The 19307-nt window shown below is 39.5% G+C and overlaps 1 protein-coding gene across 5 annotated transcripts in view; it reads right to left on the reverse strand.

Annotated features, from left to right (window-relative positions):
• Positions 1-19307, reverse strand: part of FRRS1 (ferric chelate reductase 1) — a 103077-nt gene that overhangs the window by 77153 nt on the left and 6617 nt on the right. For 2 of the 5 annotated variants that reach the window (XM_045036264.1, XM_045036263.1), the window contains exon 2: positions 245-356. The exons of 2 other annotated variants lie outside the window; for them this stretch is intronic. The gene's annotated coding sequence lies outside the window, so the exon portion shown is untranslated. Of the gene's footprint in view, positions 1-242; positions 357-19307 lie in introns of all 5 variants that reach the window. One more of the 5 variants, XM_023258935.2, reaches the window with a different exon arrangement.

The raw sequence follows: 19307 nt of genomic DNA on the forward strand, positions 1-19307 counted from the left end.
GCTTAAGGTAACTTGAGACCTTCTACTGGATTCCCCTGCTAATCACAAGTAGAGTGTTCCTATGAAAACTTCTGTGAGCCAGAATGGCATAAAGCAAAGAAGCAATTACCATTCATTTATGTAGAAAATGTTTTGAGTATTCCCAGATGCAAAAATAATTTCTCTTAGGCTTTTCTGATACCTCAGGACACATCTTGCTAACAGATGCATAAAATAAGTCAAGATAAAGCACAGATGCTCACACAGTTCAAAGCTCTGGCGGCTTGATTTGAGATGCTGCGTTTAGTTCCCAGGGAGGAGCTTGGAGTGGCCACTGTCATTGCTGGGGGTGCACGCTGCCTCTATATAATGGTTCACTGCAAAACAAACACCAAATGCTATTACTATTTTTCACTTTCTTTCATAAAAGCAAAAATTCTCTTTGAATTTTTTCCAGTTATAGGTTTTCTGTAAAAGTGAAGTGGCCTAACATGACCTTTTGAAAACAAGAGATCCCTATACCTACTGACTTTTCCCTGAGATAGGAAGCCCGGATTGTATTGATCCAAGCCAGTGACAGAGAAACTCATGGGGTTTATGAAATAAAGTTATGGCAAAAGCATAAAGGAAGGACCAATGCCCAGCAATGAGCCACAGAACTGAGCCGAGAGGGCAAATGAGGCAGTCTCTGCCCTAATCCAGCCGGCCTGGGGGCAAATATGCACTCTGGAGAAGTCACTGTGCATATTTCAAGGATTTCATTACTGAGGTCTAGTAGGCTTACTGCAGTAGGAAGTCCATGAAGTAGCAGCTTCTAGAATCCAAACTGAACCTGCTCGCCTGGAGAGATCTGATAGATTCAAACCCTGGGAAAGTGGTTGGGGGAGAAATGAAAAAAGCAATGGTTCTGGAGTTATGGTCAGTTTGCATAGGCCCTTCTCCTCTAAGAATAACATGAGGGAAGCGAGATGGCCTACCCTAAAAAGTCAGCTACCGCTGGTGCTCCACCCCTAGGGCTCCCGGAAGCTGGAGATTTAGCCCCAACTATCTAGGGACAATTCTGAACTGAAAACCAACCTCCAGTGTGGACTTGTCAACAACACCACATCAGGGAGATCTGGAGAACCTAATTACTGATAATAATAAGTACCTAGGATTCCTGGACAGATAAAAGACTGGAAGGCTGTGAAGAAAATGGATCAGAGCTGTTGCCCATCAAGGCCTGTGGACCCCCATGCTCTCTGTTATACAGCACGAATGGGAGTTATTTCCACCCCAAACTATAAAAATGTTCGCCTCAATTGCATTATTTAAGTTTTAGGATTTGAAGGGAAGGTTTCACAACTGAAAATAAGTGAGCCAACACTGTGTTCTTCCACACCATCAGGCAGCCTCCACCCATCTGATACAGCTGTCTGCTGAAATCTGCCAACAGGACAGTTAAAAATAGATGGTGGCTCCCTTAAAGGAGTTGCATGATTGATTTATATAGCCTTTCATAGTTATTTGCCTAGATCAGTTGTCTCCAAATGTTGTTGCTTGCATGCCCTTAAAGAAATGTGAAAGCCGTGTATCCTTCACAAATTTTTAAGTTGACTAATATTTTTAAATGTGTTTAAAAAGTTTATTTATCCATGGGTTAATAATACTTTATTGTGAGAATAAGTCAGGATTTAGCTATTCTTATTTTTTATTTACACCTACAGTACTTTAAAAAATCTCATTTTTATACATAAGTAGTGAGAATAGAAGTTCTGTTAGTGAAACTTAAAATATATTAAGTTTTTATTTTGCATCTAATAATTGGAACAACATATTAATATTGGAGAAGGAGGAATTAATTTAATAAAGCTGTTTTTCTAAAATTTAGGGCACTAAGTCATAGGTGGTATTTTTGGAATATTTGTTCTGCATCCCATATATATTAGTGTTAGTGTAGGTCCTGCTTTTTTTTTTTTTTAATTTTTTTTTAACGTTTATTTACTTTTGAGACAGAGAGAGACAGAGCATGAACGGGGGAGGGTCAGAGAGAGGGAGACACAGAATCTGAAACAGGCTCCAGGCTCTGAGCTGTCAGCACAGAGCCCGACGCGGCGCTCAAACTCACGGACCGCGAAATCATGACCGCTTAACCGACTGAGCCACCCAGGTGCCCCGGTCCTGCTTTTAAGAACATGAAAGGCAATGATGAGAGAAATAGACAGAAAAAGATCAGGTCTAAGGATGGATTCAGGTTTTGTTCAAATATAACTTGAGTTGCAGACCTCTTTAAAAAAAAGAATACAAAAAAAATATTAAAAATTTAAAAAAATAAAAAATACATTATTAACAAAAAATGGTATAAAAGTAAATATGTAATACAGGAATAAAATCACAACAAATTATAAATTTAAAGGATGATAAACTCCACAAACATCATATAACCTAGAAAAACAGAAAATATCATGAACATATCTCACTTGTTCTACATTTTTGGGCTGATACTTTTTTTAAGTTTATTTATTTATTTTGAAAGAGAGAGTGGGGGAAGGGCAGAAATGAAAGTGAGAGAGAGAGAGAGAGAGAGAGAGAGAGAGAGAGAGAGAGAGAGTCAGTCCCAAGCAGGCTCTAAGCTGTCAGCACAGAGCCCAACATGGGGCTCAATCCCACAACCGTGAGATCATGACCTGAACTGAAATCAAGGGCCAGCCCTTAACCGACTGAGTAACCCAGGTGACTCTGAGCTGACACTTTCAATCACCCCTTCAAATGATGATGGCTTTTTATATCATTTTCTATGGGAAAAAGAGAAAGATAATCAAGACTTCTTCAACATAATTAATACATTTTCTTTTTATTATTAATAGTTAAGAAAAACTTCTTTATGTTTCATAATTATCATAATTATCATAATTATTGGTTAAGCCACATCTATCATTTTCTCCCAGTTTCTTATTCAGGAAGTGCTTCTCGCCAGGGTAAGCCCTTGAAGACTCCAGCGCTTTGACTGGAAAGGCTACAGCTACAGCATGGGGGCCGCATCCTTGCCGCCTGCCTTTCTGACCCATCTGAGTGTGCTGCTCTGACGTGACTCCCTCAGGGGTAACTCACTGTTTGACAAAATATGAATATGAAAGAGGTCAAATAAACTGTCAAACAAAAACTGTCCTCCAACTGCACCTTACTACTGACTTTGGAATATCCCAACACAGGTCACATTACTACTTCTCTCATGTCATGACTCACCCTAAACGGATATTCATATAAGACAGGAAAAGACAATGGCCTATGGAAGGTTTAAGATTAAAAGGGAATTCTCCAGGACACCTGAGTGGCTCAGTTGTTGAGCATCTGACTCTTGATTTCCACTCAGGTCATGATCCCAGGGTCGTGAAATAGAGCTCCCTGTCGGGCTCCGTGCCGGCAGCGTGGGGCCTGCTTAGGATTCTCTCTCTCTGCAAGTAATACATACATACATACATACATACATACATACATACATACATAAATGTTCCCTCTCTCCCTCTGCCCCTCTCCTACACATGCTCTCTCTCTCTCTCTAAAATAAAAAGAGAGAGAGGGAGAATTCTCCAATGCCAATATTATACATCTAAAGTTTGTATTCCCCAAGATGATGCATCATGGAAAATTTGGGATGGATAAGAGGTATTCCTTTTTTTTTGAAAAGTGGGAAAATGGAGACTGTGAAAGAGAATTTGGGGGAAGGAAAAACAGTATCAAGGTATATTCTCTAGTTGTTGGATACATTATTCTCTGGGCCCCTGCTAGTCTCTGATTTAAGCCAACATCAATACAGTTACTGGCATTATTCAAAGCTTCTATATCATTATTAATATTTTGTCTACTCTATCATTAATTTTGAGATATGAATCAAAATATTCCACTGTGATTGCAGATTTGTCAAATACTCCCTGTAGTTCTATCCATTTTTGCCTTGTAAATATTGAGCATTTTGATTAGGTATATTCAAGCTTAAAATTATTAGATAGTACTAGTGAATTGAATCTTATCCTAGCACTTATCCCATTATATTGTAATTACTAGTTTATTTGTATGATTCACCACTAGAAAGCTGGCTTATTAAGGAAGGATCAATGTTGGACTCATGGGTGAGTACCTGATACCACTATTACAGATCAGGCTCTCGTTACCTCTTTCCTGACTAGTAATACAACCTCCTAACCAGACCAGTAGTAAGCTACCAGTTTCAGCCCCTTAAAATCTCTCTCAGATTAATATTCTGTGAGAACAGCTCTGATATTTCTTTTTAATTTTTTAAAATTTTCCTTTTTTTTTTTAAAGTTTATTTATTTATTTTGAGAGAGAGAGAGAGAGCAGAGGAGGGGCAGAGGGAGAGCCCACTACAGGGCTCAATGCCATAAACTGCGAAATCATGACCTGAGCTGAAACCAAGAATTGGAAGCTTAACCAACTGAGCCACCCAGGTACCCCTGATATCATTCCTTTTTAAAAATGTGGCTCCCTATTGCTCATGAAATAAAATACAAATTCCACAGCTCATCATTCAAATTTCTCATGCCTTGGAATTCACATACTTTCCACTCATTTCCCTCTCATGTACTAGGAGACCAATCAACCCGAAATTCTCACTGGCTGCACACAGATCCTACATGCCTTCTTCTTTCCACATAGAATAATCAGATCATGTTATAATTTCCAACTCTGTAAGTCCAAATCCTTTGAAGTCAACCCCAAAATCCTCTTCCTCTAAAAGTTTTTGGCATATTCACCTGAATAATATTCTTTCCTTTTTTTTTTTAACATTTATTTATTTTTGATACGGTGACAGAGTGCAAGCAGGGGAAGGGCAGAGAGAGAGGGAGACACAGAATCTGAAGCAGGCTCCAGGCTCTGAGCTATCAGCACAGAGCCTGACATGGGGCTTGAACTCATGAACCCAAGATCATGACCTGAGCTGAGGTCGGACGCTTAACAGACTGAGCCACCCAGGCGCCCCTATTCTCTCCTTCTTTTGAATGGTGTTATGGACTAAATGTTTGTGTCTCCTAGAAATCCATATGCTGAACCCTAACCCCCAGTGTGACTGTATTTAGGGATAAGACCTGTGAGGAGGTGATAAAAGTTAAATGAGGTCATAAGGATAGGGTCTTAATCTGATGGGACTGATACCCTTTTAAGAAGAAGAGAGCCCTGAGCTTGCTCTCACTATCATGTGATGACAGTGAGAAGGTGGCTATCAACAAACCAGGAAAAAAGCTCTCACCAGGAATAAAATCAGTCAGCACCTTTATCTTGGACTTCTCAGCCTCCAGAACTGTGAGAAGTATATTTCTGTTGTTTATGCCACCCAATCTGTAGTATTTTGTTATGGCAGCCTGAGCTGACTAATACAAATGACAAGATACTACTTTATCAATATCTCTTCGTGCCTTTAGATTTTTTGCATTGAATTATCGTTGCTCATGCGGCATGATTATTTCTCAAATTATTAATATCTAATAATTCATAATGACTCAAAGAATCCAGTGATTTCTGGGCCAGATACATAATCTCAGATACATGCTTACAGAGCCCAATTTTCTTGTCCAATTCATATTTATTTAATACCTTGTCATCAAAAAACTGAGTCTTTGAAAGTTTGTTTAAAAAATCTTGCATGATCATTTAAGAGCTAAAATGGCTCATTGTTTTCTAAGCCTTAACCTCTAAGTCTAAGATGTTTGTTTTCATTGTCTGTTAAGGAAAGTTATATCTACTTCTAATGTATTTAATACAGAAATTTGAATTTGGATATAAATTTCAAATTTACACTATTTTAACTCAAAGATTCTGACTACACTGATTTTGTTATAATGAACTCAACCGGCATAAAATATTATTTAAATTTTCCTAAAATTAAGAAATCACCTATTTTCTCTCAGCTTAGACTGTGCAAATGAAAATAGTGAATGAATATAGTAAAACCATTTCATTTTTATTTTATGTTCTTTTGTGTGTGTGTGTGTGTGTGTGTGTGTGTGTGTGTTTCAGTAGGCTTCACACCCAATACAGAGCCCAATGTGGGGCTTGAACTCATGACCCTGAGATCAAGATCTGAGCCGAGATCAAGAGTCGGATGCTCAACCAACTGAGCCACCCAGGCATCCCAGTAATAGAATCATTTTAAAAATACAATGCAAAATCTCTATTTTTTCATCTATACAACTGTGTTTCGCATTTATATAGCATTTCTTTTTCCAAATATTTTAATTTATGCATTAACCTGGCAGTTACCATAAGCCTGCTATGTGTCATAAACTGTGTTGGCACTGAGAAAAAAGTGATGAGCAAAAATAGTGGGAAGGACAGGTGATAATTAATTTTTTTTTAATTATAGCAGACATTTACATATGCTTACTATGCTCCAGGCACCATTCTAAGCATTGTACATAACACTAAGTCATTCAAGACTCACAACAAACCTTAAAGTTAGGTTCTATTACTGTACCCATTTTAAAGATGAGGAAACTCTTGGTTCCAAAATCCCTGCTCTTCACCACTCAACTGTATTCTGCTACCTCATTAACCGCACAAGTAAGTGTAAAGCTGCTACTGTAAAGTGTAAAGCTGCCATAAGGAGAGGTTCGGGGACCACTAAAGGGCTCCATAATGGGAGACTGACACTGGTCAGGAAGGTCAGGGGGTGCTGCTTGAGGAAGTCTGCTTGAAGTAAGACCTGAAGGATGAGTTAAAAAGGCAGATGTGGGTGAGAGAAGCATTCTAGGAAAAAAGTGCCCTGTGATGGAGCATGAGCAAAGTACTGAACCATGGCCAAGTAGGAAGAGGGATGGTGATGGAGAAGGAGGTTAGGAAGGGTACAGAGGTGAGAGGCAGGGTTAAAGGCTGATTATGTAGGCCCTTCCAGGCCAATGTGAGGAATATCATTTCCTTTTTTTTTTTTTTTAAGAGAGAGAGAGTGAGAGTGCAAGCAGCGGAAAGTGGCAGAGGGAGGGAGAGAAAATCTTAAGCAGGCTCCACACTCAGCACAGAGTCTGGGATCATGACCTGAGCTGAAATCAAGTGTTGGACACTCAACAGACCGAGCCACCCAGGTGCCCCATCATTTCCATCTTTATCTGTATTATTCTTATTAAGAACTAATTTTCTTACCTTTCGAAAGATAGAACTAGGAGAGTTTTTTTTTCTCTCTAAAGGATAAGGCTATCACATAGAGATAAGACTCACAAAGTATGGGTAAACTATTGTATCCAGCTTTTTTTCTTGCTGATGGTAGGAAGGTTGGCCTGTTCACCATACTGAAGCTAGTTCCTTGTAGCTGGAAGCAGAAGTACAAATATGGAAATTAAAGCTTTGGACTGGGATGAGATTCCCCAGAAAGAGAGTTGAGTAAGAAGAGAATGCCAACACTTAATTATCCATTGGCAAAGGATGAACCTGCAAAGGAGATTTAAAGAAAGAGAGAGAGAAAGGAGGAGGGGGAGAGGGGGGAAAGGAAAGGAAAGGAAAGGAAAGGAAAGGAAAGGAAAGGAAAGGAAAGGAAAGGAAAGGAAAGGAAAGGAAAGGAAAGGAAAGAGGGAAGAAAGGAAAGAAAGGAAACAGTTTGAGAGGAAAAAGGAAAATCAAGAGAATATTAGGTCATTGGAAGTGAGAGAAAAATGTTGTCTTAAGAAGGGAGAAGTTAACAATGTCAGATGCCACCGTGATTTCAAGTCACATAAAAAAAAATGAAATTTAGCATCATCAAAGTCATAGAGGAATGATTCTTAACCAGAGACAATTTTGCCCCATGAGGGTCATTTGGCAATGTCTAAAGACATTTTTGGTTGTCCCAGCTGGAGGGAGAGGGCTGCTGCCTGCATCTAGTGAATAAAGACCACAGATGCTGTTAAACATCCAAAACTGTACAGGACGGCACCGCACACATAAAAGAATGATTCAGCCTAAAATGCCAATAGCACCAAGGTTAAGAAATCCTGAGATAGAGTAATACAAGCCGAAATTAGCTTGGAGAGCATTTAGAAATTGCTAGCAGGAGAGAAACAGAAATACTACATAGAAACAATTTTTCAAAAATATGTCTGTAAAGAGAAACTAGGGCAGTACCTAGAAGGGAATAAAGGAATCAAGTGAAGATTTTTTTCTTCTTTCTGTCTTTCTCTCTTTCTCCTTTTTTTAAAAATGTCTTTGATTATTTATTCATTTTTGAGAGAGAAAGAGACAGAGCACGAACAGGGGAGGGGCAGAGAGAGGGAGATATAGAATCCAAAGCAGGCTCCAGGCTCTGAGCTGTCAGCACAGAGCCCAATGCTGGGCTCGAACTCACAAACCGTGAGATCATGACCTGAGCCCACGTCGGGCACTTAACTGACTGAGCAACCCAGGCGCCCCTCTCTTTCTCTTAATGGGGAAAAACTTGAGCCTTTTTAAAAGCTTCAACTGAGATGAGAGAAAGTTTGAATACTCAGAGAAAAGATAATCCACAACTTCAGGTACGTTAAAAGGTGGAGGGGGTAAAATAAAAGCACTAGAGGATGATTTAGCCTTAGGAAAATAATTATACCCATATTGTGAAGGGAAATAGAATATTATGGATAGAGATGCAGTTAGGGTTGTGTGTGCTGGGAATAGGACAGGCAATGGAGTTCCATTTAATGGCTTCTATTTTCTCTAGAAAATGAAAGTCAAGACCCCCTTCTGAGAATCCTAGCAGATGAGAGGAAGAAGAGGTTTGCAACAATCATTATGGAAAATGGGAGAGAGACTGAGAATCATTTCAGGGTGACTATACAGTTTGAAGTTATTTTAACTAATCTTCTGTGAAATCAACATGCCCTATTGTGTAACTCTCTCCACTAGTGGTTGGTCAGGTGCAGATGGAGACAAAGGGGTTGGTTTTTCCACAGTTGCAGCTTTGGCAGATGCCACAAAGAAGACAAAGGGGAAGGGAGTTTAGGGAACTAGCAACAGTATTATTGAACAATACATCACGGAATCTTAGCTGGGCAAGGAGAGATGTGAATAAGGGAGGTAGATGGCTGAGAAGAAGATGCATGAGTTAATAGACTTAAATAGGAAGACATTTTCTCCAAAGCAAAATATGAACATGGCCAGTGACTCCAATCCATGTTACAATTATTCGAACTGAGATACGAACTGCCCAAAGTGAGGCATGCAGAACAAAGCTTTGATTATCACCAATAAATGTGTTGTGCAAGATGGGTCCTTTTGTGGTGGCCACCAGAGCTCAGGGTAAATTTTATAATATCATATTGTAAGGGTTAAAAAGATAGGTTTTATTGAGAATACTCAAAAAGTCAGCAGCAAGAAAAGTCACAGGTCCTTTGATTCTACCATTTTCCCCATGAAGAAGTATGCAGGGACCCAGGCCAGCTGAAGGACAGTCAGCCCAGTATTTCAGGAAAAAGACCCCTCCACACTAGAGGGCAAGCATGAAAGCAACCTTCTCAGAAGACTAAGCAGATAACTTAAATGTTAGGTGGTCTGGATTGCATATTACCTATTTAGAGGAAGTAACTGTGAAAGCCAGCTTCTCAGCACCCAAGGACAGCAGAGACCACACAAAGTTGTGGTTCCCACGAGAGGGTAAAATAATGCCATAAATCTTATAGGACACTGGGTTCAAGTGTGGTTTCTCCCAGTGATGGAAGGGTATTCCAAGTTCCAAATGGCCCAGTGGTTCAGGTAACTAAGAGTGAGCTCTCGGGGTCACTTTCAGACGATCCTACTCCTTGTGCCATGAAATTCTAGATATAATTTAATAAATGATACTTAGCATAGCATGTTGTATGTCTAATTCAGCAGACTTCTCTCACTTTATTTCTTCATCATCCTGTGTGGTTTTTAGAGAAAACAACGAAACAGAGGATATGGTTTCAAAGTAAAGAGAGGTCTTATGAAACAAACCATAATGTTGTTGGCCTTTACCAACTAAAAAGGTTTAAGTGTGACTTACAGAGAATATTTCAAAATGTGACTTCTGATACACACGCAAAAATAGTATATACACACATACCTAAATTTCAAAATGGCGACATGTCCCATGAAGATTTTTTTCCTTTTATAACAAAGAAGGGTGTGGGGGGGGGTGGTTAAAGAAAACAAAACTAAAGGAACAGAGATGAGAAAATGTGCAATAAGTATTTTTCCCTTAATTGGTTCAAAGTTCTAGAATAAAATAACAGGAGACTTATGGCTAAGATTCTTTTTTTAACTATTATTTGAGTATAGTTAACACACAAAGTTACATTAGTTTCAGATGTACAACGTAGTGATTTGACAAGTTTATGCACTATGCTATGTTCGCAAGTATAGCTACCATCTGTCCCATTGCATCACTATTACAATACCATTGACTGTATTCCTTGTGCTCTGATTTTTACTCCCATGACTTATTCATTCCATAGCTGAAGGCCTGGATCTCCCTCTCTCTTTCACTGATTTTGCCCAACTCCTCACTGGCAACTATCAATTTGTTCTCTGTATTTATGGTTCTGATTCTGCTTTTTGCTTGCTTATTCATTTTTTATATTCCATTTATGAGTGGAATTATATGGCATTTGTCTTTCTCAGTCTGACTTATTTCACTTAGCAGAATACCCTCTAGGTCTATCCATGTTGTTTCAAAAGGCAAGATCTCATTCTTTTTATGGCTGTGTAATATTCCATCACACACACACACACACACACACACACACACACACACACACACACACCACTTTCCTTATCCATCTGTCTATTGATGGACACTTAGGTTGCTTCCATGTCTTGGCTATTGTAAATAATGTTGCAATAAACATAGGGGTATATATATCTTTTTGAGTTAGAGTCTTCACTTCTCCTGGGTAAATACCCAACAGTGCAATTACTGGATCATGAAAGATTTCTACAATGTGGAGAAAAGTCAAACAAGACAAAAAAGTTCGACGTGGCATAAAAAGCTACCAAGCAGTCTTTTTGGTGGTTTTATTATTTTTTTTACTGTTTAGTTTTTTGAGAGAGAAAGAGTGCAAGTGGGGGAAAGACAGAGAGAGATGGAGACAGAATCTGAAGCAGACTCCAGGCTCCGAGCTGTCAGCACAAAGCCCAACACAGTGCTCAAACCCATGAACCATGAGATCATGATCATGAGCCAAAGTCAGACCCTTAACCAACAACCACCCAGGCACCCCTGGTGGTTTTATTTTTAAAGGTACTGTAAAACTACTTGAAAACATACAATATTGAGGGCGCCTGGGTAGCTCAGTCATTAAGCATCTGACTTCAGCTCAGGTAATGATCTCAGTTTGTGAGTTCAAGTCCCACATTGGACGAGTATGAGCCTCGCTTTGGGTGAGCTCCACTTCTCTCTCTCTCTTTCTCTCCTTCCCTCTCTCTCTCTCTTCTGTCCCTCCTGGCATTCTCTCTCTCTCTCTCTGCCCCTTGCTCACTTGCACCCTCCCTCTCTCTCTCTCTCAAAAAAAAAATATATATACATATATATGTATATATATATGTGTATGTGTATATATATATATATATATATACACACACACACACAATATTGAAATTAATGGCAGCCCACCTTTCTGATAATTCAACAGTAAACAGAAACCCAGTATCTCAATGTTGTTGAGGGAGATGTCATAGAAAAAAGTCCTCAAGTTGATCAGAGAGAAAATATGTTGTCTGAAAGCCAAAGGTGATGCTTTGCCTTCAAGAGCAAAAATCATCAAGAGGAAAGAAGTAAAATATATAAAGAACACAAAAGAAAAAAAGTCCCCCTTTTCTGACAAATAAGGAAGTACAACTTAGGGCACACAACGTTGTAGATTTTAGGATTTAAAAAGCATCCAACTGATTTGGCTACCTAATGGCTTGCACATTTCAGAAAAGTTAAGGAGTCCATAAAAATGGGGGTTTTGGAAGGTATGAACTTGAGGCACAAAGGCATGACTGGTGCTTCTCAAACCTGAATGTACTTACAAATCACCTAGATATATTGTTAAAATGCACTCTGATTTAGTTGATGTGGTGTTCAGCCTGGGATTCCGTGTTTCTAACAAGCTCCCAGGTGATGTGGGATACTGCTGGCCCTTGGCTCACACTCTGAACAGCAAAAGTACTAGTGACTCCCAACTTGAGCACAGCATCCAAGAAGCCAAAACAGAAATTCTCCACATATTCACTCAGCCATAGATAGAAATGTTCACACCTTCACAAAATTAGGAAATTGGTGGCGCGGGGAAATAGAGTTTATTACCTTTGCCTATGAGTCACTGAATTAATTTTTGCTTTATGCTAATAAAACATAGGTTATGAACATAACCCTATCATAAAAATACCTGTGCTATTTTTCAGATAGTCCTAGAAACATTGATAAAGCAGTATACGCTCACCTGGCAACAGTTCATGAAAATACCCATGGGGAAGACTACAAAATTGCAGTGGCACCCATTTTCCATAAGAGATAGATAGAATCTTCAAAGTTGTAAATCTGTGGACTTCAACGAGCAGAGCACCTCATGGAAGTCTCAGGAAGAGCATTTGCCCTAGAAGGTGAACCGTGAGCTCAAGCGCCCAAAGAGCAGAGCTTCTTGCCCCTGCCCACTTGCACTCTGCCTAGTAGGGAAGACTCAGGACATCTGATCAGCAGATGGAGCATTGCCAGTGAGAACCACGCATGGAATATGTCAAAGGGTCTAGAATTAGCCTGCTTTCCCTGTGTCACTTCTGGGGTGACATTCCCAGCCTGTTAAATAGCAGCAGCCTTCTCCCCAAACTCTTTGCCCGATTCTTACTGTGTTTCTCCAATCTTTCAGACTGAGCAGCTACCCTGGTCCTGATTATGACAGATAACACCACATTCTGCCTCTTCAACTAATCCCAGGGATTAAGCAGACAACCTTATCTGTGATTATGCTACCAGGTAAAATACAACTAACATGGGTTTAAGTACTCCTCTAGGTATGAGCTGACAAAACACGGCTACTGAGCTTGTCACAACGTTGTGTGGCCCATTTATTCTTTGGAGGAAAACTCATTACTTGTGTAAGTTTGATTTTTTTTTCTATATTTGATATTATAAACCAATTTGATCATTATATTGCAAGACAATGCTGTGTAGGTACACAACACATATACTAAATAAGGTGCCAAAGAACTTTTTCAGCCCAGAGATGATGTGACCTGTGGTAAAACTGACTGTAAACTATTCATATAGTCTATATTCATTTTCCAATATAGGCAATTTTTAATATACAAAAAGAAGGATACATTGATTCCACAGTATTCATATAAAAATCATCACATTAGTTCATTAAATATTTCTCAGTATTGCTGAGAAATTCCATTTTAGTTCAAGCTCATCCAGCTGAATTGGCTGATGGCTTGCAGATTTCAGAAAGCTACAGGGTAGAGGGTCCCTAAAAATGGAGGTTAGGAAGGCCTAAACTTGAAGCACAAAGGCATAATGGTGCTTCTCAAACCTGAATATGCTTACTAATCACCTTTTGTGTCACCATGCCTCCTAAGCCTTCCAGAATTATAAACACAAGAATGTTGTCTGACATTTTAATTTTAATGTTACTATTAAGATATAACACAAAGGAATTAGAAATCACCTCAAATTTTCATAACTTTTTAAAAACTTATATGAAAATATCGAAGAATCAATAAGCCCTACAAAGGAGAGAAAGAAAAGTCAAGATGGATCCTGGAGATATATTAAATGAATATAGTATGATTCACAAAATCGGTTCAGACTAAAATACTGAATCTGTTCTAAATTTAGTGTACATTACATATATTTGTATTTCAATAACACTATTACATATATATTTAATCTTTTAATGTTTACTTTTGGGAGAAAGAGCGTGAGCAGGGGAGGGGCAGAGAGAGAGGGAGACACAGAATGAGAAACAGGCTCCAGGCTCTGAGCCATCAACCCAGAGCCCGACGCGGGGCTCGAACTCACAGACCGCGAGATCGTGACCTGGCTGAAGTCGGACGCTTAACCGACTGCGCCACCCAGGCGCCCCAGCCACATATATTTTTCAAATGTAACTTTACTATGTTTGAATCTCTAAATAAATCATTTCCAATAAAATACTTTAAAAAAGAAAGAAAATGAAAGCTTATTACTATTTTTCTATGTAAATAAAGAAGCAATCACTTGCCTTGACAGGACATGTAACCTATGTTCATGCAATAAACTTTCCAAAGTGCTGATTAATTTAATTTAACCTTAACATTTTGCTGATTATCCACTATGCTACATTCATGATATACAATCCCTTTAATCACTGTGTAAGCAGGAAAATGACTCCCACGGTCACTGTAAATTGAGAAGAGGGCTTTTTTTAAACCTTAGGCAGTTAAAACAGATTAGCCTCTGTCTTATACTGTTGACCTTTCCTCTGAGTTTACTGGATTGGCAGTGAAATACTTCAGCCAAGTGTCCTGGTAAATTAGGCTGTGTTGGTCATCAAACTGAGAATCTATATAGCACATATCACTCATAGATTATATTTCATGTAATTTTATTTTTATACAATGTACTATGTGATGGTCTGTATAAGGACAGAAAAGGAGAAAAGAAGGAGGGAAGGGAGAGAAAGAAGAAAGAAAGAGAGAGAGAGAAAGAAAGAAGGAAGGAAAGAAAGAAGAAAAGAAAAGAAAGAAAGAAAAGAAAAGAAAAGAAAAGAAAAGAAAAGAAAAGAAAAGAAAAGAAAAGAAAAGAAAAGAAAAGAAAAGAAAAGAAAAGAGGGGCGCCTGGGTGGCTCAATTAGTTAAGCGTCTGACTTTGACTCAGGTCATGATCTCATGGTTCACAAGTTTGAGCCCCGCATCGGGCTCTGTGCTGACAACTCAGAGCCTGGACCCTGCTTCAGGTTCTGTGTCTCCCTCTCTCTCTGCCCCTCCTCTGCTGGCTCTCTCTCTCTCAAAAATAAACAAACATTAAAAAAATAGAATAATTTTTAAAAAAGAAAAGAACAAGTGCTGGCAATGATGTGGAGAAATTGAAACCCTGTGCACTGTTGATGGGAATCTAAAATGGTACAGCTGTGGGGCGCCTGGGTGGCTTAGTCGGTTAAGCGGCCAACTTCGGCTCAGGTCATGATCTCACGGTCCGTGAGTTCGAGCCCCGCGTCGGGCTCTGTGCTGACAGCTCAGAGCCTGGGGCCTGTTTCGGATTCTGTGTCTCCCTCTCTCTGACCCTCCCCCATTCATGCTCTGTCTCTCTCTGTCTCAAAAATAAATAAACGTTAAAAAAAATTTTTTAAAAATGGTACAGCTGCTATGAAAAACAGTATGACAGACCCTCAAAAGATTAAAAATTGAATTACCATATGATCTAGCAATTCCACTTCTGAGTGTATTTCCAAAAGAACTTAAAGCAGAGTCTCAAAGAGATATTTGTACACCTATGTTCACAGCAGCATTATTCACAGTAGGTAAGACATAAACAACCCAAATGTCCAATGACACATGCATAGATAAACAAAATGGGGTAAATGCATACAATGGAATATTATCCAGCCTTAAAAAGGAAGGAAATTCTGACACATGACAACATGAGTGAACCCTAAGGAGGTGATGGTAAGTGAAATAAGCCAGAAATGTTAGCCTAAAGTAAATGTCAAAAATGTTAGCCTAAAGGGGCGCCTGGGTGGCTCAGTCGGTTAAGCGTCCGACTTCAGCTCAGGTCAGGATCTCGCGGTCCGTGAGTTCGAGCCCCCGAGTCAGGCTCTGGGCTGATGGCTCAGAGCCTGGAGCCTGCTTCCAATTCTGTGTCTCCCTCTCTCTCTGCCCCTCCCCCGTTCATGCTCTGTCTCTCTCTGTCTCAAAAATAAATAAACGTTAAAAAAAAAAATGTTAGCCTAAAGTAAATTATTCGTTGATCCAGAAACAAAAGTATAAATATAATATAATCCATTAAGTTATCCATTCCTTCCACCTTTCACTCATTCTTATAGCCATTATTGAATGGCTTTCAGTGTCAGGTACTGACCCAGGCAATGGAGATCCTGATGTAATCCAGGATACTATTTTAAAGATATAAATGTACCTTTATCATTTGCCTTTGCAACATACCAGACTTTCTCCCATTTGGCCTAGGATACCCAACTGCCTCAGTAAGAGTCTTGGGTTGCTAAAGAATTAATGTAAAGAGAAAGAAGGGTTAATATTAAACACTTTTCACTCAAAATACGATTTTGCAGCAAGACTATAGGCATGTTTGATACAGAACTTTGTAAGTTCTTTTATCTCTCATTTAACATTAGAGACAGGGACTAATGAACTAGTTCCTGGTAGGAAGGAAGGGAAATCCATTCCTTCTGGGCTTGAATAATTGTGAAAATGTGACCATCTAAAGAGAGAGGGACGTGAGAGAAATAGTGTGATGTGTCCTGGTGGGAACAAGTCAGACAGGTTCAGGGTATTATTAGAATATAAACTCCAGGGGCACCTGGGTAGCTCAGTTGGTTAAGCATCTGACTTCAGCTCAGGTCCTGATCTCGCAGTTCATGAATTTGAGCCCTGCATCTGGCTCTGTGCTGACAGCTCAGAGCCTGGAGCCTGCTTCAGATTCTGTGTCTCCCTCTCTCTCTGCCCCTCCCCTGCTCATGTGCTCGCTCTCTCTCTCTCTCTCTCTGTCTCAAAAATAAATAAACATTAAAAAAATTTTTTTTAAAGAATAGAAACTCCAGATAGGCAAGGATTTATGTCTGCTTTGTTCATTACTGTTCCTACAGTTCCTGAATGGTGCTTACCACACAGCAGGTACAGTATTTGTCAAATGCATAGAGGACTTTTTGTTCTGCTCCCTGTTTTGAACTCTGGTTGAAGAGTGTTATGCTAGGTTAAAAAAAAAAAAAAGGTGGGGAAGGTCCAAAAAGGGGAGCCCCAGCATGGTTAGGAGGGTAAAGCAAGGACATCAGTTACAGGCAGGACCTAGTTTCCATCCCCAGCCCATATTACATGGATCCACCATGGCAGAGTGAGGTGATTCCAGCAAAGGCTTATGAAATGGATGCCTTGGCCCTTGGGCCAGGTTAAGAACCCTTCAGACTCTTGGAGGGGTTCTGCAGCGGAAGGAGGACCTCAAGGAAGCCTAAACAGCAGAGAAGGCTTCTAGGCTCTGACCAAGCCAAGAAAGAATGACCAGGAATTTATCAGCTATACACATTAGTAGCTTATGTCAACAGGATAACCAGGAACAGGACTATACAGATGTACTTTAGGTAACACCAGCCCTGACACAATGCCCAGTTCAAGGCCACAGAGTTCAACTCCTCCATAGCAATGATTCCATGTGAGACCCTGCTCTGTATGGCAGACATCAGCTTAGAAGTACGGAGAAGGGGGATGGAAACAATAAAACAATTATTTCATAGAGGCAAGTTTAAAGAGATTATTATTTTTTTTTAATGTTTATATATTTGAAAAAGAGAGAGAACACAAGCAGGGGAGGGGCAGAGAGAGAGGGAGAGAGAGAATCTGTGCTGAAAGGCAGAGCCCAATGTGGGGCTTGATCCCATGAACCACAAAATCATGACCTGAGCTGAAATCAAGAGTGAGACACTGAACCTACTGAGCCACCCACGTGCCCCAAAGAAATTATTTAAATAATTGGATCAGGATTAGTTTCAAAACAGACAAAAATTATTTTTGCTTTCCCATGTCCAGCAGTTGGAGAACAGTAAAGGGGATCAGAGCAGTTTTTAAAAATATAGATGGAAACAACCTAGGATGATGGGCATTAAGGAGGGCAGTTGTTGGAATGAGCACTGGGTGTTATATATAAGTGATGAATCACTAAATTCTACTCCTGAAATCATGAAAGAAAGCAAGAAAGAAGGAGAGGGAGAGACAGAGAGGAAGGAAAGGAAGGAAGGGAAAGGAAAGGAAAGGAGAGGAGAGGAGAGGAGAGGAGAGGAGAGGAGAGGAGAGGAGAAGGGAGGGGAGGAGACGGGAGGGGAGGGGAGGGGAGGGGAGGAGAGGAGAGGAGAGGAGAGGAGAGGAGAGGAGAGGAGAGGAGAGGAGAGGAGAGGAAAGAAAGAAAGGAAACAGCCTAAGTATCTATCAATGGACGAATGGCTAAAGAAGATATAGTATGTATGGGGGCTGAAGGGGGGAGAAATGGGGAGATATTGTAAGGTTACAAACTTGCAACCAGTAGATAAATAAGTCCTGGATATCTAATGTATAGCATAGTGGTTATAGACAATAATACAGTATTATGAACTTCAAAGAGGCCAGGTCTTACTAGAAGACTAGGTCTTACAGGTTTGCATCCCCAAAAAGAAATGATTATGTGATGTGGTGGAATGTTAGTTAACTCTATAGTGGTAATCATATTTGCAATATATATCAAATCAACACATTGCACACCTTGAATTTACACAATGGTATATGTCCATTATATATCAATAAAAACTTTTTTTTCTTAAAGGAAAGTCTGAGAAACTGTCACAGCCAAAAGGAGTTTAAGGAGACATGACAACTAAACGTTATGTGGTATCCTGAAGGGCTCCCAGAACAGATAAAGGATAGGAGGTAAAAAGTAAGGAAATCTAATAAACTATGGACTGTAATAATGTATCAATATTGGTTCACTAATTGTAACACATGAATAATACTATTGTAAGATCTTAACAACAGGGGAAACTGGGATCTCTCTGTATTCTCTTCGCAACTATTTTCTTAACTCAAACTATTCTAAAATAAAAGTCATTTAAATTTTTTTAAAAAGAAGAAAATATAGTTTTCTTAATACATCTAAGAAATGTAAACAATTTACAGCTGTGCCATCCAGACACAGGAAACACAATCCCTGCCTCAAAAACGCTAGTGAGAAAGAGAAAAGGCAGTTATTATACAACATGATATCATACATCATACAACAGAGGACATGAAAGAGGAACACCTAACCCAGACCCAGGGGAAAGAGGGCAAGGCAAGGAAAGATTTCCTGAAGCAGCTGTCCTGAGATGACTGAGTATTAGATTAGCCAGAATATTCCTAGAAGAAAACAAACTCACTGTTGTCATAGCCATATATAAAGTCAGCAATATCCAAATTCAATTTAGAAAACCTTTATTGATTTCTAGGCCATGGGGATAACATCAATGCCCTCAGGTTTAGAGTTGACTGAACAGAGTCGCTGAGAATACAATTGAAATCCCACTCTTCCACTTGATTCCTACCCGACCTTAAACAAACTACTTAACCTTGGGCACTCAGTTTACATACCTTTAAATTGGGGGTAACAATAGTGTCCTGGGAATTGAGTTATTTCATGTAATGGGCTTAGAACAGTGCCTGGCACCTCCTGGATGCTCATT

Source organism: Felis catus, chromosome C1, assembly GCF_018350175.1.
Source record: "Felis catus isolate Fca126 chromosome C1, F.catus_Fca126_mat1.0, whole genome shotgun sequence".
Lineage (NCBI taxonomy): Eukaryota > Metazoa > Chordata > Mammalia > Carnivora > Felidae > Felis > Felis catus.